General features: G+C 38.6%; 1 long non-coding RNA gene across 1 annotated transcript in view; it reads right to left on the bottom strand.

The window, feature by feature from the left end:
- Positions 1-19,554, bottom strand: part of LOC134803480 (uncharacterized) — a 32,978-nt gene extending 13,424 nt beyond the window's left edge. The window contains exons 1-2 of the long non-coding RNA XR_010145990.1: positions 18,982-19,554; positions 15,838-15,945 (exon numbers count right to left, since the gene is read on the bottom strand). This is a non-coding gene — a long non-coding RNA (uncharacterized LOC134803480). The remainder of the gene's footprint in view (positions 1-15,837; positions 15,946-18,981) is intronic.
- Positions 19,555-25,994: the final 6,440 nt, after the last annotated feature.

The following is a 25,994-nucleotide window of genomic DNA, read 5'->3' as shown; positions in this document are numbered from 1 at the left end:
TTTTTTTTATATATAAACAAACTTAAAATTGACATAAGTAAATACCCCAATATGGTATGATAAAGATATTTTTGTTTCAAAAAAAAAAACCAAAATAAACAAAATATTTGCTTATTATTATTATACCTCATATTGAAAGCAACATAAGATATGTAATTGTATCTAATTAACCTCTTGAAAAGAGCCTCGTCCTTTTAGACGCTCACGGCCCTTAAAATATGTCGAGTGTCAGATATATCTCACCCAATATGAGTGTGTGGGTTTCGTGAGGGTCTTATTACCTTGTGTAGTACTAGCCATAAAAACCTACCCTTGTGAATGGGTCGAAATTTTAACCTACCGATAAGATTTTTCTGGCTAGTTGTGTATCCCCGTCCCTCCCCAGTTTGTTCCCCTGCAAATACCGACAAATCTAGTTTGATTACCCTCCAGCCTTTGTCTATCTGTATCAATCCGTTCTTTCCAAAAAGGTACACCCATCAACTTGACATCCGTCATCTCATATCATACATCTCTTTCATAAATCACCACAAAGTCATAACTATAAACACTCAATGCACACACTTTTTCATTCCTCCTCTGTTACACTTTCACACTGATTTCTACAGACAGCCAACGCGTCGATTAGTAATCAAAATGAGAATTTATATTTATAGCCACATATTCATTTGAAAAAAAAACTTACTCATTTTGTCCTAACCCCATACTAGCCCAACATTTCTAGATGATTCCCAGATGATTTTAAAATCCCTCGATTTTCCAATTAATAGATATATTATTTTATGTTGATTTATTTATTTAATAATTACTAGTTAAAAGTACTTTGACACTAAGTATTAGAATCAAATGATACGCACATAAAGAAAAATCTGCACTTTTGTTGTTAGATTTTATGATAACGCTCCGCGATTAATTTCTCTATAATCCCTATCTTTCGCTCACTTACTGCCGTTCAACGCGCGGCATCAAAAACCTATTATGCAATAATCCACCGCGGAAGTATACAGACAAAGAAGAGTCGAACTTGAAACGCGCTTAACCATTCCGCTGCCAAACCATGGCAGTTCACACGGCTGCTTGTAACATCTAACTATTGCTCATAACCGTACATTGTATAGCCTTTAAACGACCTTAATCTCACTACCCCAAAACCCAGGCACAGCCACGAATATATAAAAAACTGACCTAAAGCGATTATGCGATTAATACATTTAAAACCATAATGAAAGACTCTACTTGTACGTTGTTTTTATATAATTAGCCCATTGGCCAGCCAAAATAATGCAAACATGCTCACAAATAAATAAAAATAAATTTTATAAGACATTTATAATGATGATTTCTATGAATGATGATGATGATAAATCAAAAATTATAGTAGCGACGAATCATAAAGTATAGTAACATAAATGCTGCAAAACATATTTAAATAATTTTTTAAATTTTTATAAAATTATTATCCGTTTTAATGCATTTTTACCCGCCTATTTACATTATAAAACACACACCGTTTGACTTAACGTACCTATAAAAAAAATCCAAATCATAATATTATTAGCCATGTTATTCAAATTACTATTGTGAGATGTACTAACTCGTTTATGCACTGTTAGTGTTAGTGCTTAAAAATGGAGGCCTATGCACCCTAAAACATCCGCGCCAGTGATTAAAAATACGTGAGTGAACATCTAGGTATTTTAAGAACTAAGTACCCAGGTGCTCCTAATACAAATACAACTGCATTGGAAGGGTTAGGTAGGTAATGAATCCATCTTTGATATAAAGAGTAATTAGGTAAGTATTTATCTAAACATTGTGCAACAATTCATTTGTGTAAATAATTAAAAAAAAATAGCCTACTGAACATAAGTTTATTCATAACTCCAGTTTATTTTATAACGCTACTCGTAGATACATATCCAAAATAAATTTTATTTATGCATAGTTTTTAAGAATTTTGTAAACAAACAGACCACAGGACTAAAATAAATAAAATAAAATAAAGTTCTAAAGGGATCCTAAATATATTAATAACCTTGCAAACCAATTTAATAAACTTAAAACCAATTATATAAAAAAAACTAAACAACAAAAAATATATATATATATTTACGCGCCAGGATTCGAACCCAGTCCTTCTTCAAATATTCTTCATACATTTGTCCACCTTGAGAGCCACTAGACCACGGGAGGGTTACAAGTGACGACAAATTTAACAATGGCTTTTATAACAAAGTGTTTTATTGTTTTGTTTTATTTTTCAAGTGTTTTTCGCACTAAATTACTAACAAAGAATTTTATTTATCACATGAAAACCATGTCATATAATGCAAATACCTATGTATATACCTACGAACACATTATTATGGAATCCATTGAAAACGTGTTACTAACCGAATTCCATTTAGAAAAACCAAGAAAGCATGTGATTATATTCATATTGAAACGCTTGAAAGATCTGAACGTCAATTTAGTATTATTTCATATAATGTAAACAAGCTATAATGCGTTTTATATACTAATATATCCTACAATTGTTCTAGGCTTGCCAAAATTTCTACTCACGTGTTTATTTGTTGAACGCACGTTTCTTGCAGATGAATACTATTTTCACCACTTTATCACGTCACTAATTTCACCCACTACACTATTCTACTAATTCAATATAGATTTACTACAGAAAACTACATGATTTTTGTTATTTGTTTTCAAAATGCACTCGTTACTTGCGTCCACAAAATGCACGTAAAACTAACCATTTCTCGCTCAAATACACATTTGCACTCAATTATGGACCTTTTCCGGGTTAGTATCTATATTTATTTTCGCTCTAAACACTGTCCATTCTATTTTATCACTTCTTAATAACATAAATATTTCCGTCCAAACCAAAGTTGTTTCGTTTACGAAAACGCAATATTTTATTTTAACACCTTTTGACCAGACAACATGGCTCCGGTTTGTTGATATGCACTTAAACTAAACCTCACAATGATTTTCATTTATCTCACATAAGGATTTCCATTATTAAACCATCTACAGTCTCATTTTACGATTAGAATAGGATCCTATAGAAATGCGAATAAATTTAACTATAACTCTTCAATAAATGTTTTTGTGAGTAGCAACACCATTACGACTGTCATCCATTATCTTCCGAGGGGCTACCATTACCATCGCTATCTATTGATTTTTGCAATTATTATCAATACTAAACGAAATCGTTCGTGTGAACAAGTTTTTACGCATAGACAATATACTAATAACCAATTTACAATCGCGTACAAGACAAGCGGCGAGACGAGCCGCGAAACGAGACACGGAACGAGAGTGTAAACGGGTGCGCGTGCGTCCATGCAATGCGACAAAATCAAAAACACATTCTAATACTCCCGGCAACATACCAAGCACAACCCACTCAATTTGGTCGGGTTCTTAGTACGACTTCTTAAGTAACAATTCCGATAGATGGCGTGAATAACTAAGTGGTTTAGAATAACTATTCGAGACTGAATTATAAACGTTCAACAGTGAAACATGAGTGAAACGAAATTTTGTCTTTGGCAAATTATAACTGCTGTCATTTCAGATTATGCTTATTTTTTGAAACGTAATTAATTTATCCTTAATACAAGTAAACTAATCGTGATGTTAATGATTAAAATTACTTCAGTTTCCGGTGACATTTTGATCAAATACCTAAACATCTGACAATCGCTCAAAACATGCTCAGAACAAAATTAAAACGCCATTTTGAATACAAGCTATTGCCTTTGTTTCACAATGATTTCCTACAGTAAAATACCACGACGCAAGCTTTACCCGATGTAGCGAGTAAGGATTGCCTCCAAGAATGCCCTAATGGTTTCCAAAATATAGCCCCTTGAAGAATTTACTATAAAACGAATGAAGTGAAAGTTCTGTTTCGTCGCCGCATGGCTGACCTTTTCCCAGCTTGCGTCTTCTATTTTTCTGTGAACCTAGTGCCCATAACTATGACCTAGTGTTTGAACTATCTAGTACAAAGGATGTGTAATGAGTCTAGCTGTCGATAGTGCGAATGGAATGGACTTAAATGTGGAAACTGTTGCTTTGAGCAAGGTAAGATTTTATTCTTTTTCCTTCATTAAACAAGTTGCTCCTATTTAAAAACTGTTTCGCTTATTAGAATATCAATTAGTGAAAAGTAATTGATCACAAATTGACCTATCTATCAATAAATCTGCTTTCTATTTGGTCTTATCGAATACAGACAAACATTAAGGTTTCCCTAATTTCATATCATTACGCTTGTAATGTTTTTATGTGAGTTGCCTTATTTTTATTCTTTGTTCAGCAACAAAACACATTTTTTCTGCAAAACTTGAAAGTGATCAAAGTAAAAATCAGTATTAAAGGAATGACATGTTGATTTTTGATTTTATGCTGTCTGTCTAATGTAATATCTGTTCTTCACTACATGTTTGTTTTCTGCTGCAATAAGATTTACAAAGTATATTTGATTTTTCAGCAAGCTGACAACTTTATTAGAATGAACCCCGGTATACATATATCGTTATCGAAAGAAAAGAAGTTGAAATTTTGTTGTGAAGACTCCCTTGTTATTTTCGATGAATCAAAACAACTGTGAAACGTAAGTATGATATTTCTACTATTAGACATTTACTCACTGGTTTGACCATACTGCTTTTGGAATTTGAAAAATGTTGTCGCTCTAAAAAGATGACCCGGGTCAATTTCTTTCGGAAATACTAGCTTCCTAAATTTGGAAGTGCAACATATTATAAAAATCATAATTATATGATAATGTCAGCTAAAAATAAACAGGATTTCTTGCGTGGTACTGAAAATTTGTTAATAAATATGTATTTTCTTTACAAAAGGATCCCGCAGTCTTCCGGTAAATTTAATACAATATGTGGGCCTAACCCTAGATCTGTCATAAATATTCCTCTTTTTGCAATAAATCTTACAATATATACTGTTATTTTTCAGCAACCGAAACCCAATACCTAGTCGTCAGTGAGCGGAACAAATTTCCATTAATGCCCTCATGGGTTCTTTCGAGTCTTTCCACAGTCCCCTAGTAAGTATAACACTCATGCTACTAGAAAACTACTGTAATATATATATACATATGTACCTAGAAAAACAAACTTCTAAAAATTTTCATTGCTCTCATAAATAATAAAAAAAAATTTTTTTATTATCTCGACTGTAAAGACCCTACTTGTGGTAAATAATAATCACTTTTAATGAGACTTATAAATAGGTTTTCTTAAATATACCCTACTTTAGCTAACTTTTATACTTTATCAATTTCAGAGTTCCCGGAGAAATGGCATTGCTCCGCAGTAACAATATGCCTGCCATCAATGTACATCTATAGACTGTCTCCAGTCATGACAGGTATTTTATTTCATTATATAAATACTAAACTTATCATAAGCTATAAAACTCTTAACTTATGTCTGACTCTAATATTTCAAAATAATGACCGAAGAGGTTCCGGATGAAAGATCGGAGATATGAAAACTGCCATTAACCTTACATCCTATTATGATTTTGTTGACTAAGTAACTTAATCTAGCTTATTTGTGACCTCACTTTATGGAAATGTGCCCTGTAAGGCAAAGATTCTCAAACTTTTTTGGATTTTGAAGAATTTAAGTACTGTCTAGTCTACTTTTGTGAAACCTAATATTTCCTATGAGTGTATTTGACAATAAAATAATGATGCGCCCCCTCTAATGAATGACTGTTGATATTTTACTACTATTATTGTACTTATTCAACTCTTTTCTCTAAGGTTTCCTAATACTTGCCTAATTTATTCCAGGCTACCAAGAACCTCTGACTTCAATACTTCAACACTCCTGTTTGATGGCCGTATCTCAAGAATTTGCTGCTAAGGTCGCTCTAGTCTTCAATGGATACAAGAAAGAAATGTTAGGTACTAGCGTGTTAGCTTAACCAATTATTGTATATTATTACTTAATAGCAATCAGAATACGATTGAAAAGTACCGTCAGCAGAACTGTACTGTAATCATAAGTTAACAGGCTACCTTCATACTACTAATATGTCTTTGTATGCACGCTGTTCGTCCGGCTAATTGGCGCGTTGCATTTCTCAATTGATTTTCATGAAATTATTTGAGCGGCTTAAATAATGACAATAAGGTACACAAGGCAGCTCGCAGGAGCTCTTATAGATAATAGTAATAACTATAACCAGTAAACTATACATATCTCAGCGCTGTTCTCGATAAATGTTGTGACTCTTAGGGTTCCGTACTGAAAAATATGTAGATAAACTTTCATACAAATGTGTATGTTCTACTTATGCTCCAATAGTGATTGCAGCATGTACTATTACTCTTTTCTTAACCTAAATATCTATAAATTGGTCTAAAAATAGTCTTAACATACGATTTCCTATTCAAATCCAAGCTCATGCATACATATATGCTCATTTTTCTTATCCTACGGTAGCAAATGTATGATGTTTTCGTACATTAATGAAATTTAAGCTTATTACTAGCATGTGTGGTTGTCATTCGGACCCACACGTGAAGCAAATAAAACCTAACAGAATTATCTGTAATATCTGTTTCTTACTCTTACTCTATGATCGACAGGCCTATCCAGGACCGTCAGATGATGCATGATGTTTCATTATCCAGTCTGTAACTTAACTAGCTTATTATAGTGATGGCTTATCAGTAAACAAGCCATGTAACAAAGATGGAACTCCGATGTTATCATATATGATATGAGTACCTAGCTATTTATTTTTTTATGATATAGAAGGCAAACTACTCAGACAAATTACCCAGTGGTGAATGATTACCGTTCCCTCACAAAACCAGAGTGGTTGTAAGTGCGTTGCCGACTTTTAAGACGGGAGCATAAGAAAGTAGTGAAATACGCCCCCTATGCCTTAGTATTCCTGCGTGTAAATGAACAATTACACGCCCCCATAGTTTTACAACCAAAGTATATCTTAGTAATACACCCCCTGTTCTGTAATATTACAAGTAAGCCTACGTGAAATGAACAATTTCACGCCCCCATGATTTATCGACTAAAGTACATGTTCTTACACAACTAGATATCTTATCTGACCACATCGTAGGCTAACTTAGGTAAACTAATCTTATCTCTAGACTATGGTAACAGCCTCCTAACCCAAACTAAAGTACCCCTGTCTACAAATGCTGCCTGGCAAAGGCGCGTCTACCACGAATATGCGTTTCCAAGTAATGGCAAAGTTGATATGTGAAAGATAGTCCCTAAAATATTTATTTCATTATTATTATTATTGGTACCTGCAATGAAGCTAATTTCTTAATGAATCTATGGCGCACTAGAAATAAGTCTGACTGTTTGCGCTTAAAATAAGTGTTAATAAGTGCTAATGTTATACTACATGGCTTTAATTTTGCAATTTTGTTACTTTATTTTTCAGATATCAAAGACGCAAGAACATGGATCTAAAGTAGATATTTGTGAAGACACACATCGTAACTCAGAAATGTGAAAAGGAAATCCCTAATTACGGCGAGCCGAGAACGAGTAAAAATGTAGTACCAAACTCGTCAAGAGATGGCGCCACCTCCGAGATAGAACGCGCCAACGACGTGTCAACGTAGAATCTTGATATCCGAGATGCAAATTACCGATAGTTTTTAAATGTTAGGAGAAGATTAATGCTTGGTTGGCTGCACAAGTGCATACCCCTGCTGAGGTCATAGCAGCCACGCACAAGTTATGAGTAATTGTACATAGTTAGTGTTGTAATAAATAAACCGATTGAGATAATTACGTTTTTTCGCCTGCGGATAGTAACCCTTACTACAATAGAATAGTAATAGTTTTTTTTTTCCAACGTGTACATATAGTAATTATTGAACAATAAACTTAATGTTTCATGACTTTTATTTAAGACCTTTCTACGTGTACATAATAACTATTGAATAATAAAATTAATGCTTCATGACTCTTATTTAAACCATAATAAAAACAGAGTCCAAAATCAAGTGTACCCATTCCATTTCACGCCAGCAAAATGTAGCCTGGAAGGCTACTTCTACATACATATACCTTGAAGAAACGTAACCCAGGTAAACTACATCCTGCGTCACGGTTTCACCAAAATGTAACTCCCCCCTTATTTATCTACCTAACCTACCTTAATATAACATAATATAAACACCCCCTTTCGATTTACCCTTAAAATATGGCCATGTGATCGTCTAGCTAGTAGTTAGGACCCCTCGAAGTGAACCGCGGTAACCTCAAATTCTTTAATGAGTATCAGCTAAATTTTGGACTCTGACTTTATTTATTATTACCTAGATTTTGAGAACAGATATTTATGGTAATAAATATAATTATTTATGGAAGTAAGAAATAACCTAAAGAAAATTATTCAGAGAAATAGAAAATTATTCAGAATTTATTAGTGCAACGTAAATGATGGTGTAAAATTTACTATAATGTATTTAAGTATTGCAGCATATATGATGATATAAAATATATAAAAATGTTGTTGGTAAAATCCTGCCACACCTATTAAGCTCCCGGGATAACATAGAAGCAGCACTCCTGAGATAAGCTCTTTTACACCCTAGCATTTCAAGGATATTTATAGTTAACTATCATCTTCTAAACGATGTGTGATTTATTCACACGTGCTGCTCCGTATGCCCGATGCAGGTCTGGAAGCTCTTAGTCCGATTTGCAAGTATCAATCGGAACACCTACCCTACCAGTTTAGCCAGACGGGCTATGACCAACACTTCGTAACCTAAACGCACCTAGATGATGATGAAAAGAAGTGTCAAAGTATCCATCAATCATCATAATTACTTATCTTTTTTATGTTCAAAAGCTAGGGATGCTAATCCCTTAGTCCCATTCCCCAGAGCTGATAATCTAGACAGAATTCCTAGTTTTCTAGATGTATAAACGAAGCACCGAGTTTATTTGTTAACTATTATATTTAATCGAAGCCGAAATTGAGTATTCACTCAATGTATGCTTTGTACTGCTCTTGCCTGACAAAGGTTCCCTAAAGCAAACCGTTCTTCAATCCTAGAATAGTCTGCGTTCCTAAATCCAGATTGATAATTAAGAGTTTATATTGTAATACCTGATTTTATTACTCAGTACCTCGTTCCTACACCAGACAACCAGAAATGAAAAGTAGTAATAAAATTTTATAGAAGTATTGATTCTTTCCCCATATAAATTAGAAGTTAGAAAGATTTGGGCAGTTAAACTCTTTACCTTTTAAACACACATATTTTAGGATTAAGAAACTATATTTTAAAACCCTTAAAGATAAATATATATCAACCATTTCAAATTTATAGACCCTAACTAAAAATAACGTTAATAGACAACAAACAAGTGTGTGATTCTACCCTAATCCTACCCTTTGTCCCTAATCTAGTATATTCAAAGCATAATTCGTTCTTACCATCGACCTAATGCCTTGTAATATACGCATGTGTGGTCCCTACGAGAAGCTGTAAAGTTCGGCAGGCGAAACCGATAAGGCAACCTACAGGCCAGTGTATTTGACTCCCTCCTTATCGCCCGCGGGCATGGTGGATAAGAATAAGTCGCCCTATTCCGTGTATATAAATGGATCAGTACCCTAGCACACACACGCACTAATCACGAGGGAAACTCTGCCACAACAAAGACTAAGTGTAATATCAGTCACGACAGAAGTCTGTCCCTGCAACCAGCACTAGCATGAACCGGAGCACCGAAATATATAAATAAATTTAATAGGAGACCTAGTCTCAATTACTGTCGACTTCAGTGGGCCCAGATTACTCCGGATGACGCGCACGTGACGTCCCCACATCCATCTAAACAGCTGGGCCTTGAGACTAGTGAGATAATTCGTCTCTTATGTTGATATAAAAGAGACGCCAAGTCCTCTCAAACTTGGAGCAATAGACTCCTAACCATCCAATCCTTTGGCACCGTTAGGCGGAGTGAATGGTTAGCTGGACAAACTGTCAGTCCAAACAATGATCTGGCTTTTAAAATAGCAAAAATACCCCATAGAAAAACACTAAAATAACTAAGTTATCACTAAATTAAACTAACTCAACAGAAAAGTGAAATTCCCTTAAACACTGTCATCTATATTTAACGTTACGAGAATTTCTTCCCGCAAAACCAAACACAGACACTATTCCCAGCCCCGGCTATGCATTGACATTGTCCCTGCATAACATGACGGCACTTAGAACACACAGCGTAGAGAAAACTTCACAATAACTAAAAACCCACACATGGCAGTAAAGAATCTCCACAACAGTCTAAACTTAGCGTTACGACGATTAAAATCCCCGCAAAACCAAGCACAGACACAAATTCTAAGTTTAAATTCACCAGGATAATTCCAAGTAAAAGCAAACAGAAAAAGTCGCGGAGAAACTTCACTTCCCCGCACTACGTTACACCCGAAAACCAGAGTCACTGCTAGCCCGGTCGAAGAATGAATGCCCCTCCCAACGCTCCGCACCGGCCTTTTATACCTTTTACTATGGCGACTGAATGGCGACATAACGGCGACTGAGCGGCGACTGAGCGGCGACTGAGCGGCGACTGAGTGGCGACTGAGTGGCGACTGAGTGGCGACTGAATGGCGACTGAGTGGCGACTGAATGGCGACTGAATAGCGACTGAATGGCGACTGAATGGCGACTGAGTGGCGACTGAATGGCGACTGAATGGCGACTGAGTGGCGACTGAATGGCGACATAACGGCGACTGAATGGCGACTGAACGGCGACTGAATGGCGACATAACGGCGACTGAATGGCGACTGAGAGGCGACTGAATCAAAACAAAGATACTGGCGACTGAGTGGCGACTGAATGGCGACTGAGCGGCGACTGAATGGCGACTGAATGGCGACTGAACGGCGACTGAATGGCGACATAACGGCGACTGAATGGCGACTGAACGGCGACTGAATGGCGACATAACGGCGACTGAATGGCGACTGAGTGGCGACTGAATCAAAACAAAGATACTGGCGACTGAGTGGCGACTGAATGGCGACTGAATGGCGACTGAGCGGCGACTGAATGGCGACTGAGCGGCGACTGAGTGGCGACTGAATGGCGACTGAATGGCGACTGAGTGGCGACTGAATGGCGACATAACGGCGACTGAATGGCGACTGAACGGCGACTGAACGGCGACTGAATGGCGACTGAATCAAAACAAAGATACTGGCGACTGAGTGGCGACTGAATGGCGACTGAATGGCGACTGAGCGGCGACTGAATGGCGACTGAGCGGCGACTGAGTGGCGACTGAATGGCGACTGAATGGCGACTGAGTGGCGACTGAATGGCGACATAACGGCGACTGAGTGGCGACTGAATGGCGACTGAATGGCGACTGAGTGGCGACTGAATGGCGACATAACGGCGACTGAGTGGCGACTGAATGGCGACTGAATGGCGACTGAGTGGCGACTGAATGGCGACATAACGGCGACTGAATGGCGACTGAATGGCGACATAACGGCGACTGAATGGCGACTGAACGGCTACTGAATGGCGACATAACGGCGACATAACAGCGACATACTGGCGACATAATGGCGACATAACGGTGACATATTGGCGACATATTGGCGACATAACGGCGACATAATAGCGACATAACGGCGACATAATAGCGACATAACGGCGACATAACGGCGACATAACGGCGACATAATGGCATAAACACTATTCCAAAAGTACCAGGATGCCAGAATTGCAGAAGAGGTCGTTTGCCTCGGGCGGGTAACCGACAACTGGTGTCTTATTGAGACAAACGTTTACCAAAAGTACCAGGATACCAGAACTGAGGAAGATGTCATTAACCTCGTGGCGTGTAACAAGGTTCGATTCAAGAAGAAAGATCATAAGTTACAGGTTGTTTACTGAACCATATGTCCTAAATATTAACGTTCATTATTGCTTACTTCAGAGTATAAATCATGTCCTTTTTACTCACGCAGTTTAGAGAAAGACGGAGCTATTTTTAATGACATCTACGCACACATTCATAGGCAGTAGTCGAGTAGTCAGTTGGAGTAGACTAAATTACGATAAAAGGGAACGTTCGAAAACTCATCGCGTACGAATTTGTAAGCATTATTTTACTTTGAGATATTTTTAGTTTACCTCTGAAAAACGTTCCTGTATTGAAGTTTTTTATGTTTATTAGTATCTAATATATTATTTAAGACATCCAGAATTTAGAGAATTAATTATTTTAATATTTTTATTTATCTTATGAAATTTTAGATTGTATGTTTCGAAATTGTACTAGAGCATCAGCGTAACGGAACGTTGAGCTGTCTTCATCAGTTTTATTGTCAACGTCAATACCAATTTGTTGTTGATTATTTCCTGAGGGTTTATTTTGTTTATTTCTAAGTTAAAATAGAGAATAAAAAAAAAGAAAGACACGTGATAAGTATTATGGATTACCATGGAATTGCTTCAAGTTTCAATTGTTAGAATATTCGATGGAATCATTAATGAAATATGCGACTGAAGAGGTCTTTAGTTTTACAAGGTATTTCCTTTTATTTTCTGTGTTTCAATGAAAAAGGTGGTTAATACTAGGCAATAGGCATACGACTAGTCACAAAGGGGAGTGAGATGGGATTTTAAGGCTACTGCTACAAAAATAATGTATTCCAATTTAAAATGGAGCTATAGTAATACTCATAATAAAAAAAAATCGATCCAACAATCTTCCAAAATCACCTTTGTATGAAAACCCAACTCACCCCAAATACGAGGGACCACGGGATGAGGTGGGATTTCCTGTTTATCGTCAAAGTTATGAAATGGAACTACCCAAAATAAAATAAAAACTAAAATACAAACGTCCGGAACACTTATTACAATTATACACCATTTAGTTTGCATATGTAAAAATAAAATGTTATCGAGGTTTGAATGTCAGTTTTGCACCTACTCATCCCATTTTACTGTAGGTATTATAACTATTATAGCCGGTCAAACAACTTTGTCAGTATATAAAGCAGTGATCGGGGATTTGGTTGCAACGCCGCGGGATCTAGTAGATTTTTTTTGTATGGATACGGGAGTAAGCCCGCAATATGGATTGAATTTTTCACAAAAACGCTAAGTATCTTAATATTTTTGAAATACAATTACCTACTAAAAACATTTCATAAGAAAAAACAACGGGTTGCACTCCGGGAGTGCCGGCAGAAATGAAAACTCAATGACATTGTAACAGTTTTGCGATCAGGTCACGTGTCCGTCTTACGTCTTACGAATCTTACGGTCACGTGACCTGTCGCGAGTTTAACATTTTTTCCCCATCACAAAAAGTGCACAGCGCCGCTAAAGAAGTTTTCACTTAAAAAAAAACATTATTTACTCCTGGTGGCAACCAAAAAGATCACTGATAAAAAGGCACGAAATTCAAATTTCCTATGAGTCGATAATCCTTCACGCCTACATGTTTTAAATTTGCCGCTCTTTTGTTCTGACGGAAATTACTTGACAGACTATATCTACAAACATAATTCAGTATATAAAAATTACTCAAAAATCAAAAGCTTGCTTCGCTTCGACCGCCAAAACCGCCAATCGTTATTTGCAAAAAAAATACAAAGATGCAAAAAAAAATCCTTATTCGTCAGTGCAACACAGTGCACTAAGTACAACCCCTGTCAGGCGTGGCTCACTCCGCGATTTCGTCGCTTTGCAACAGGTAGCTAAAAGTACATCCGTTCCACACCAATTTTGGTGGCTAGCCATAAGCCGCGCGTGGCGCTGTCGCCACCTAGCGGCCATACCTGTCCAGACCACAACAGACGCGTTTTGTTAGAGAGTGAGTCTTCTGTACCTAGTACTATTATTTTTTATTCTGTGCCCAGGCTGGAATCGAACCAGCGTCCTCTGCTATCGCGGCAGGTGCCTGTGCCATTCGGCCACCGGGCCACAGCGGCATAGGTCGAATTTTTCCAAGTATATGCACTTCTTACTGTTTGTAGTAAATAAAAATAAGATTTGCATTGTTGGCTACTTGACATTGTAGTGTATAAAAAATATGATTTAAAGTAAAGTGGAATGTATGTGGGAAAATAATAATTTTAAATGTTTTTAATAATTACTGGAAAAATGCCTTGGATAAGATCCGCCGTAAAACATTGGACTATTGGAGTACAAGGGTCCTCTTGTTATCCTAACCTGGTTAATGGGGACTTGGTAGGATACTGAAAAGACAAAACCAAATATATGACATGCGATTTAATAATCCATACTAGGTAAGTACAAGGCACTCCGCTTCGGGGCGGGCGCTGTCAAAAATACAATTTATTTGTACAAGCCGTCAGCGGCTGTGGGCCGACACTATGGCAATTCTTATCCTACGATCGCGAGACGGACGAGACGCGGGGTTTTGGCCAAAACCTAAAACGAAAGTCTAGTGCACTCACGGATACCGGGTGTAGCTTTCATCCTGGAACTTAGCGTAGCAGGTAGAACATTGTAGGCCGGCGGCATGCGTTCATCGAGCCCCAGCTGCTGTGACAAGCTAAGGCGAGAACAACCCGCGGTACTCGGAGTTTCACGGGAAGGACCCGCGCGAAGACACCTTGGAGTCGTCGGACGGCAGCATAGCCATCCGACACACGGCCTGCAGATCAGGGCCGCGTCCTACGGCGTGGAAGCAGCGGCAACATGACGCTCAGCAGAATCGGGGGCGCGCAACGACGCGCCAGGAGACACGACCACCAACCGTGCTCATGTCCATCGGCGACACGGGACGCACTAGGTAAATTACGCGCACAATTCACGCACAGCGATATACGCACTTTACAAATGTCTCCCACCAGCCGGACCAGGCGGCGGAAGGAGACGAGGCAATTCCTTTCAATCTTTAACCAGGAGCCGTCTACATGCTAGCGTATCCCCATTCCAAGTGTAAGTGACAGTTCTCTCACCCAAAGGTCAAGTACCGCTGAATTTCGTTTCGATCCATATCAACACGTTAAACGTCAAACCAACTTAAATCTTTTCCAAATCAAATGATTCTCGAAAAATATTACTGTTCATTAATACTTGTAGTATTTTAAGTGGTTAATAATAATTATGAATAATTACATCTTTTATTACTGTTTTCTACATTGTTTCATTCAGAATATCTTCCTTCCGATGCGGTAACTAAACGCGTGATTTATTTTCTGACAGCTCATCTGTCAAAGATTCCGACTTCAGATAACCGTCAAAGTCGCGATTTATATTTCATAAGGATTCCGAAGATGATTCTAAAATACTAATTAAATTAGGATGTGATCGATATAAACAGTTACAGTTAATTGCAAGGATCATTTTCGTGTGCATAAAGTCTAGTTCTGTGCAGCACTTTTCATGCAAATTGGATGACAAGTTTCGGCAAAGTGGCGTGCTCTTTGGACTTGTTTCTTCGAAACTAGTTAGCGAGGAGGCAGGATACTTTGATCAACCTACAACTAAGAAGGTATACTACAGTTTTACATAAGTGTCATACTCTGGTGTATGTTATTCTGTCGAAAATGCGACACTAATGTTGTACAGGTTATGTTGTATGAGAAAGTATATGTTTGCTATAGGAAATTATGTAGCATCGCTACATGTTTACTTTGATTTTGTTTGTTTTGTTGTTTACTTTTTCTTTTCTTTTTATTCTTATTTCAGTTTATATTTGAGTACATTTTTTTTAAAGAAAGCAATTAAATTCTAGTCGGTCAACTTCAAGATTTAGAGACAGACTTTCTCACATTTTCTAAGAACCAGCCTTGATGTATAGATAAGGTCGGTCTGTCTTCGTATTTTCTCTTCTTCATGGGACATTCATCTGGGGTGGATATACTATTCGATTTTCTTTTCTGAAAGGCAAGTAAAAATTAAGAGTGTATACTTTAGCACTTTCTAGGCTTCGTAGCAACTTGGTTATTATAATATGGTAATGGTAAGCTTATGTGGACAGAAATTGGTGTTCTCTTTATTTTCAATGTTTTCTGGGTTGGACTAAAGCAAAGTGACATTTATGGCACTAGATGTATAGTTGTATACATATATATATTGCCTAAAGCTACTAGATTAAAATATGTAAACGGGAAAAATAAAAAATATATATTAAGATGCACTTGTATGTAACGACTTTAGTTACATATATTAAGAATTTTAATTATTATAAGATAGATATGTATATTATCATGTTATTTTCTCAAACTCCCCATCGGCACACAAACCTTCTCAAGGTTTTGCCCACGATGGGTCTTGTAATAATAATAACGTACTGTATTGCAACCGCGGCCCTGGAAGCCTTACTGGGCCTGCCGCCGCTGCACCTCTTTAATACAACAGGAAGCGCTAGCTGCGGCGGTACGTCTCAAAAAATCTAATCTCTGGAGACCGCCTAGGGTGCCACACACCGAAATCCTCTACGAGGCCATAGGTAAGGAACCGCTCATAGAAGCGGTGACTGACAGGATAACCAAGCAGTTCGTCTTCGACAAGAAATACAAAATACAATTACACGAAGAACCCCATGAAGGACTCAACCCAAGAGAGCTGAGAATCTTCACGGACGGATCAAAGACAAGGTCAGGCACTGGCGCTGGGGTTTTCACAGAGGACGTAAACATACACATCTCGACTCCACTTGGTGCCCATAACACAGTCTTCCAGGCGGAATGTATGGGCATCATAATGGCAGCACACACAATCATCTCAAGGGAAGTAATGGACTACCCCATCCGCATACTCTCTGATAGTCGATCAATAGACATAGCTTATAGGACGACTCGCGGCCTCCACTCGTGCGAGCAATAGCGCTTATAAAATATTTCACGCGCGCCGCTCCGATCAGTTGCGTCCAAATTCACGACCTGTTAACAGTGTGCGCGTGTTTACGAAAATAAATCGCAATTTATTCAAATCATGGGATTTTGCAGTGTGAAATGGTGTGGCAAGTCATCTAAGACTTCCAGTTATAAAACAGATGGAATAACATTCCACAGGTAAGTCAAAATCACTATTTTGTTGAAAATTATTTCTTGTCCGCGGGGTTCATTTTATACTGGTCAATATGGTTGTACTGAGCGGCAGTGAAGTAGCCCGTCCTTTTCCGTCAACTTGAAAATGCAATGTCCTATCCCTTTCACGTCAACAACTAGTGATGTGACGGTGATGGTTTTGTCAATTGCGGTAAATTCGTGCTTTCGCTCGAACCATATTGTACCATTTTAAGAAATGTAAAAGATAATTGTGATTCTCTTTCATTTTTAATTGAGAATAAATAAAATTGATCTGTAAAATCTATAGTTTTAATTAGGTAGTTGGTAGTTTATCTTAGTGGGTATATGTAGCATGTAGTTTAGTTTTTAGTTAGTAGTACCATTATTGAGGTAGCATCAAAATAAGAAAATGATCATATTTTAGCAGGTTTTCAGAGCAACGCCCATGTGACATTCTCCTAGTTGCAAGCGCCATTAGTTAGTAGTATAGTTTCCATAGGCTGCGTTTGCCACCAAAGTGTATTTTTGAAATTCATGATTGATTTATTAATAATAAATGAATGATGTAATTTTTTTTAAGAAGCCAGGTGAGCAGTTAGGTCACGAGATGGACCTGATGATGAACTTTGAAGAAGTGCAAGGGAACTCGGTGATGGTTTGTGATAGACACATGTTGTGTGGGTTTGTTAGAATCCTCTAGGTGAGCAGTACGGTGGGGGGGCACGAGATGGACCTGATGATGAACTTTGAAGAAGTGCGAGGGAAATCGGTGTTGGTTTGTGATAGACACATGTTGTGTGGGTTTATTAGAATCCTCTAGGTGAGCAGTAAGGTGGGGGGCCACGAGCTGGACCTGATGATGAACTTTGAAGAAGTGCGAGGGAAATCGGTGTTGGTTTGTGATAGACACATGTTGTGTGGGTTTATTAGAATCCTCTAGGTGAGCAGTAAGGTCTTGGGTCACGAGATGGACCTGATGATGAACTGAAATGGACTCCGACGAAATGTGAAATTTATTACACATTTATATTATTTTATATTTGTTTATGTTATTGCCGTAACCAAACTAATTTTACAGATGTGCTGGGATCATATACAAAATTGTCGCGTCGGTTTATTCGTAAACGTAGGTACTTAGATGCTTTCAATAGATTATGCATGGTTGTTTAGTATGAATTAGACTAGGAAAATAATACAGTATTTTTCATTAGCATGCATGCATTGGTGTATAGCGGCTTTTGCCTTTGTGTCAGTGACGTGGTGCCTCAACGGTACTACTGTAGAAAACAGCGTTAATAAAAACTGAATATCTGAGAGACCGAGCTTTGCACAGCAAACATAAAAAATCTAAAATGCGCGTTTTCCTAGAGTTAAAACGCCTCGCCTCCGTAAACCCCCCATATAGCAAATTTCATCGAAATCGTTACAGTTTTTCTTATGTTTACAATCTTAGCTCATTAATAATATGCAAAGTAACATTTTTAGATACATTTTTAAAGTACCTAATGAATGATTATATTGTATGAATATTCTGAAGTAATTAATCTGTGGACTTTATTGATAACAATTATTTTACCACAACAGATTACGGTACCATTGGTACCAGTACCACTGCAAGTAATGAACATGTCCCATCCCTACGCTTACACGTGTCAGCGAGCCACGACCAATCGCAACGCCGGGAGCACCCCTCCCGCGCCTCACAGTTTGGTGATTTGCGTCGCGAACAAAATGGCCAATATTAGGTTTCTAGTCGGGTGTTCTGTGGTCGATCAGTACTACAAGCTCTACAAAGTTATACTTTCACTTCAGGGTTAATCTACGAATGTCACAAAGCTCTGTCAGAGGTATGTACCACCAATGGCGTAACTCTGCAGTGGATCAAAGGACACAGCAACTCACGAGGTAACGATGCAGCCGACATCTTGGCGAGAGGAGGCTCGGAACTGGAGGTGGCAGGACCTGAGCCAATCGTACCTCTGCCATATGCCTGGCTCCGGAACATGCTGCGACACAACACCAAGGTAAAACACCAACAATACTGGTCTAACCTAGGCACTTGCAGGCAGGCGAAGGAAGCCCTCCCGACACTCAACCCCAATCTGTCGCGGAGACTGCGACAGCTGAAGAAACCAAAGCTTCGGCTTATAGCTGGGGCCATGACTGGCCACGCCTCATTTAACAAGCACCTATTAACCCTACGTGTTACAGATAGCCCCCTCTGCAGAGCATGCATGGAGGCAGAGGAGACAGCCACCCACGTCATTCTCGAATGCCCAGGAGTGGCAGAATACCGGGCACAACACCTCGGCTCACCGGGGTCTCTCCCAGAAGTCGTCGGCAACGTCAAGGGTCTGCTAGGCTTCTTGGTAGAGTTGGGTTGGCAAGAATAGTGCCGCCAACCCACCACGCAAAATAGGCGCAATAATATGACGTCGAGTTGCGGAAACCAAGCCCGCGAGAACCTATAACGTACTGTAATTTGCTTATTATTTATTATTCAATAAATTAAAAAAAAGGGGGTGCAGCACTTTTCATCCGAGTGATGTTATTATGACACCCATTTTTCATGATGTTATCGTAGAGTAAATATACGTTAAAATAAGCATCTTTTACTTGACAAACTTTTCTCTAAAATCAAAAATGGCCGCGATATTCAACCCGGAAGTTGAGAAAAATCTAGGACTTAGTAAAAATTACGATGGATGTTGTGTCATTATAACACCTATTTTTTATTGTGTTATTCTAGAGAATACGCTAAAATAAGCATGTTTTGTAGAAAAAACTTTTCTCTAAAATAAAAAATAGCAGAGTTGTTGGACTTTATATTGTTGGGTCAAATATCTCGGTCATTTTTTATTTCAGAGTAAAGTTTTTCCTACATTACATGCTTATTTTAGCGTATTATCTACGATAACACATTAATAAATAGGTGTTATAATGACACAACATCCATCGAAATTTTTACTAAGTCCTAGATTTTTCCCAACTTTCGGTTAAAATATCTCGGCCATTTTTGATTTTAGAGAAAAAAATTTCATACAAAACATGCTTATTTTAGCGTTTTGATTGAAATTTGGTAAAAATCTTAAAATAAGTTGCCTTAATAGAAAGGTGGGAAGGAGGGGGGGTGTTAGGGGGGAGGGGGGAAACCTTGGTTTTTGAATTATTCATAATTTCATAGTTATAATTTGAGGTTATGACAGTGCCAAAGATTGGGTTATTCGCAGACGGTCTAGAACGCAAAATGACTAGTGTAATATTTTGGCTATATAAAAGAAAAGAGGCACAGTACATATTAATACCTTTTATTTGCAACATAAGTATAATACAGGGCATATATGTGAAGGTATGTTCTATTTAAATTAACGTATATATTTAATCACTTAGTAGTCTTCCAATATATTTATTTATTACAGTTACATATTATATCTGCAAAACTAATTACTAAAAGCAATGGGTACTTGACTAGATCAATGATTTACTAAATTACTCAAAGTTACTTTACCACAAATCAATATATAAGCTTAGCTTAGGAAAGTAAATCAATTGGAGGATACAATTGTGACCGCTCACGACGCTGCTCGATGGCAAAGTGCTGGCCCGGGTCTTCATCATCACGTCCCCACCTCCGTTCCTCTGCAGTAGCGCCGCGTGGTGATGGAAGTTCGAGTGGTGGGAGGCCACTTCGTCGGTCCGATGAGTTACCTCGTCCAGCTGTACTCCATAGATGGCGCTGTCGTCCAATAAATATGCTGGAAACGCTTGAGCGACAACATATATCACTTTTAGTCTACATCGCGAACGGTCCAGAACGCAAAATGCCTACATCATTTTCGTCGTTTTATCTTTACGTTAGCGATGTCGACGGAGCCCCGCTATCGCGGGGCTCCTATTCTGTGCTGTTTGGCCTTCGGCCATTTGAAGATAACTAACGAACCTAACCTACCCTAGTGATATAAAAAAGAGGTAATTTTGCGTTCTAGACCGTTCGCGATGTAGACTATAAGGGATATAGACAAAATATTACACTAGTCATTTTGCGTTCTAGACAGTCTTAATATTCAATGATCACTGATACATATTAAGAGAAAAACCATACGGAAACTTGGCTTTATTCCGCTAAACAACTCCATGGAAACAGAGTAACCACAGATAATATAAATAACTATAGAAGAACATATATGGAAATAATCATAGATAATATAGATATACACATCATTCACCCCCTCCTAAGATGTCTGGTAGTCCCCCAGGTAGGCCGGCGGACGCCGCTCACGCGTCGGGCGCCTAACTTCGACTTGGTGATCTCGGCTCTTGTACTTCTGTTGGCTCAGTATCATCAACAGGCGCAGGCGGTTCTTCTGTAACAACTTCAGACGGTTCCTCAGCCACGGCCTCAGGCACATCATCAGTGTCCTCAGAGGATATCGACAAATATTCGTCATCTGAAGGGATTGGTGCCAGATGTCTATTTGATATCGTACCTTCTCTTCCATCAGCGTACCTGACGTAGAAGTAATTTGGGTTGCTTTGTAGGAGATGACCTTCTTCCACAGCTGGATCATATTTTGAATTACGCACGCTTCTTTTTACTAGAATGGGTCCTGGGGTAGTAAGCCAAACTGGCAATGATACCCCGTTAGGACTTCTTCGAGGGTGACTGAACATTCTCTCATGTGGGGTAGCATTAGTAGCAGTGCACAACAAAGACCGTAATAGAGTGTAAACTTAGAGATAGAACCCTTTCCCAATCGGGTATTTCAAGGCCTTTTGTTTTCAAACTCAACTGAATGGTTCTCCATAAGGTGAAATTCAGGTGCTCAACCTGGCCGTTACCTTGGGGATTATACGGAGTAGTGCGGCTGCAAGCTATTCCAAGAGAGACGAGGTATTGGGTAAGTTCTTGAGACATAAAAGACATTCCTTTGTCCGAATGCATGTACATAGGTGTGCCAAATATATAGAATATTTCATTTAGACAGTTGATAACAGTACTTGACGTCATGTCTTTACATGCAAAAGCAAAAGGAAAACGGCTATACTCATCTATTATAGTTAGTATATACTTATTTTGCGATTTCGACGGAAGTGGTCCCTTGAAGTCAATATTTAGTCGCTCTAAGGGAGCCGTTGCTTTGATAAGCTGTCCGCTTGTGGATGCGTATCGGGGTTTTATTTCAGCACAAACTCTGCAGTTGGCAGTCATTTGACGTATGTCATTAAGAGAATAAGGTAAGTTTTTCGATCGCACCCAATGATTCATACGGACTATCCCTGGATGACAGAGGTTGTCATGTAAAGTTTGTAAATTGTCAGTGTTCATATGCGCACATACTCTGGTTAATGCATCAGCGACTGTGTTTTCCTTGCCAGGACGATAAACTATGTCATACTTGAAACAAGACAATTCTAACCTCCACCGTTCAATCTTCTCATTCTTTATCTTGCTTGAATGGATTTGGTTAAATATGAACGCTACCGACTGTTGATCTGTTATTAAAAGAAAGTGCCTGCCAATGAGGTAATGGCGCCATTTTCGTAATGATTCAACAATTGCGGCAGCTTCCTTTTCAATCGAAGACTGTTTCTTTTCTGAGTCGTTTAAGGATCGCGAAAAATACGCCACAGGTTGGCCATTTTGAGAGAGAGAAGCTGCTAGCGCATTTTCAGAGGCATCAGTTTCTACTGTAAACATAGCGTCTTCGCTAACAGCCGACAAGGAGGCTTTTGCTATGTTTTTCTTTATTTCGTTAAAAGAAGTCATTGCAATTTCAGAAAGCGGAAATGTATTTATTGAAAGCAATGGTTTAATCTTTTCAGAGAAATTGTATATCCATCTGGAATAATGAGCGAAAAGTCCTAAGACTCTTTTTAACGCTGCCGCGTTTTCTGGCGCTGGTAAATCAAGCAGTGGTTTCAGTCGATTTTCATCAGGTTGAATTGCATTATTTTTTATAGTGTAGCCAAGTAGGTTAAGAGCCAACAGGAGTGGTCATTCCTCCATACAAACGTAGTCCTCGTTTTCCTCCGTGGTTTTTGAAGCTAGAGCAATGATTTTTTCCACACAGATTAATATTGTCAATATCTGTGTCGGACCGTTTTGCTTTTTTTGATATTTTTGTTTTTTAAGGCGCTAGAGCCCTTCAAAAACGGCCAAAATGGCCTAACAGACTATGCCGCAATGAGAGGCGTGGTATTCAAAACTGATATCAATTAGCCAAAAAAGCAAAACGGTCCGACACAGATAATTTCATAATCATTTAGATTTCCAAATTTGGTTACGATTGGTTAAGTTTTGGGGGAGGAAAAAGAGGACTACGAAACCTCGATTTTTGTCATTTTTACGCAGGATTTTTCGCCTCAGCTGCAGTTGTCCCTATCGCACTAATTTTAGGGGCGGAGTCAAGTTTCTAAATACGTACACAGCCAGAAAAGTGATGGGCAATAGTCGACATTTAATGTCGATAATCTAGTGATGTAAGAAGTTATCGATAAACCGTCTTGTGTGAAAATATCTAGATCCTAAGATACAAGGGGTTTTGGGTTGAGAGTAGGGAACACATTTTTGTAGTTATGATATACAATCTATTATGAACTTTTTGATTCTAATATTTCAAATTAGAAATCAAAATCAAAAATATTTTATTGCATGGTTAAATAATAATAATAAATAATAAATTCTTTATTTACGACCATCGAGGATCATTTGTGTTAGTAATATAAATAGTGTTATCCTAGTGTTAGAACTACATAACTATCCTTAAAATAACTATAACTATATATTTATTTATTTATTTCTGCGTGCGTGTATCAAGCAGCAGTTATTCAAGTACAGGCAATCGATTCTGCCTGCCAACATTCTCAGAATGCTGTTGGAGCTGGCCCTCACTCTGCGCACAAGGGATGTAGCTCGCTTGCGCATGGTGGTGTAGAAGCAGTCTACTCGCGCCTGCGCGAACATCCCCGATGCACTACAGAATTTGGGCAGCCCCATCAGCACTCTGAAAGCGTTGTTATATTGAACACGCAGAGCGCTGTACCGTTTATGAGTATAATCAGCCCACAGGTTGCTTGTGTAGAAAGTCGTACAGTAAGCCCTAAAAAGGGTGACTTTTACATCTTTGGAGCAGTGAGCAAACCTGCGGGCTATCATATTAGCTCTCACGGACAACGCTCTGCGTTCGCGTTCGATATCTATGTCGTCCTTAAGGTCAGAGGTTACCATGTGTCCCAAATATTTAAACTGATCCACTATTCGTAGCGGATGGCTATTTAGTTTGACACTTGGAAACTTGGGTGTAGCTTTACCTCTGACCTTAAAGACAACGCATTCGCTTTTGTTCACATTGTACAACAAACCGTGGCTAGATGCGTATTTTTCACATATAGAAATTAGCTTAGCCAATCCGCAGGCCGAGGCACTCAGTAACACCATATCGTCGGCGTAGCTCAGATTATTTACGCAAACTCCATCGATATGGCAGCCGATACGGGTGTTACTGAGCTCCTCTATCAGTGCGTTAATATAGAGATTGAATAGCCTCGGTGAGGTTAACCCGCCTTGCCGTACACCACATTCCAGGCCATATGGCTGTGAAAAGGATCCCGACCATCTGACGACATTAACCTGGTTGTGGTACCAGTATTTAAAAATTCCACTAATGTCAGGTGGCAAGTTAATGTCGTCAAGCTTCCGCCACAAGATGTTGTAGTGCACTAGGTCGAAAGCCTTAGAAAGGTCTAAGAAACAGGCATAGACAGCTGTTCGGCGGTCCGTGTAGTACCTGACGGTCTGTTTCAATGCCAAGATAGCGGATTCAGTCGACAGGCCTGGTTTAAATCCAAATTGATTGTCGTGAATTTTTAAACATCTGTCTAGTTGGCCATTGAGCAGACCGTCAAGCACCTTGGCTACTATGGTGGCAAGCGAAATCGGCCTATAGTTACACTTATCGCTCACGTCGCCTGTTTTGTTTTTTATTATAGGAACCACTACAGTTTTCATCATGTCAGCCGGCAAGTAAGTGTGTCCTATACAAAACGAGTAAAACATTGCTAACACTCGACTCACGTGCGGGCCGGCATGATGTAGATGCTCAACACTGAGACCGTCGTGGCCGGGCGACTTCCCTCTTGAAATGGGTTAACAAAATTTTTAGGTACTTACCTACAGGCACGCTTCGTAATTGTCGAGCAATTTAGGGTCCTAGCTGAATTTGTTTTTCCATACTTACTCGTGCTCTATGGAATGTCCAATTTAGCTAGAACCCTAAATGGCTCAACAATCACGGAGCGTGACAGTACAAATGATTCATGTTCTGTATATCCTGCCCTACAATGGCGTTAATATTTGGTTGTCATGTCTATACTTCGTTTTTAAGCATTATTGAAAAAAAAAATAGTAAATACTAATATTAACCACTAAGTACATAACTATTATAAAAAAAGCTAAATAATTATACGATTGCATGCTTAAAAAAGACACGTCACCTTCACTCTAATGCTAAACAAACGAAGAATAAGAACTAACAGCGATAAGACCGCCTGTTGCTACCTTTATCTACATTGTAAATCGGTTTTAGGGTTCCGTACCCAAAGGGTAAAACACGGGACCCTATTACTAAGATTCCGCTGTCCGTCCGTCCGTCTGTATCTCTGTATCTCACGAACCGTGATAGACAACTAGACAGTTGAAATTTTCACAGATGATTTATTTCTGTTGCCGCTATAACAACAAATACTAAAAACAGGATAAAATAAAAATTTTAGTGGGGCCTCCCATACAACAAACGTGATTTTTGACCGAAGTTAAGCAACGTCGGGCGGGGTCAGTACTTGGATGGGTGACCGTTTTTATAAATAATGGTACGGAACCCTTCGTGTGCGAGTCCGACTTGCACTTCGCCGGTTTT

Source organism: Cydia splendana, chromosome 26 (assembly GCF_910591565.1).
Source record: "Cydia splendana chromosome 26, ilCydSple1.2, whole genome shotgun sequence".
Taxonomy (NCBI): domain Eukaryota; kingdom Metazoa; phylum Arthropoda; class Insecta; order Lepidoptera; family Tortricidae; genus Cydia; species Cydia splendana.
Note: the sequence above shows the minus strand (reverse complement) of the source record. Positions and strands in the feature narration are given on the sequence as shown.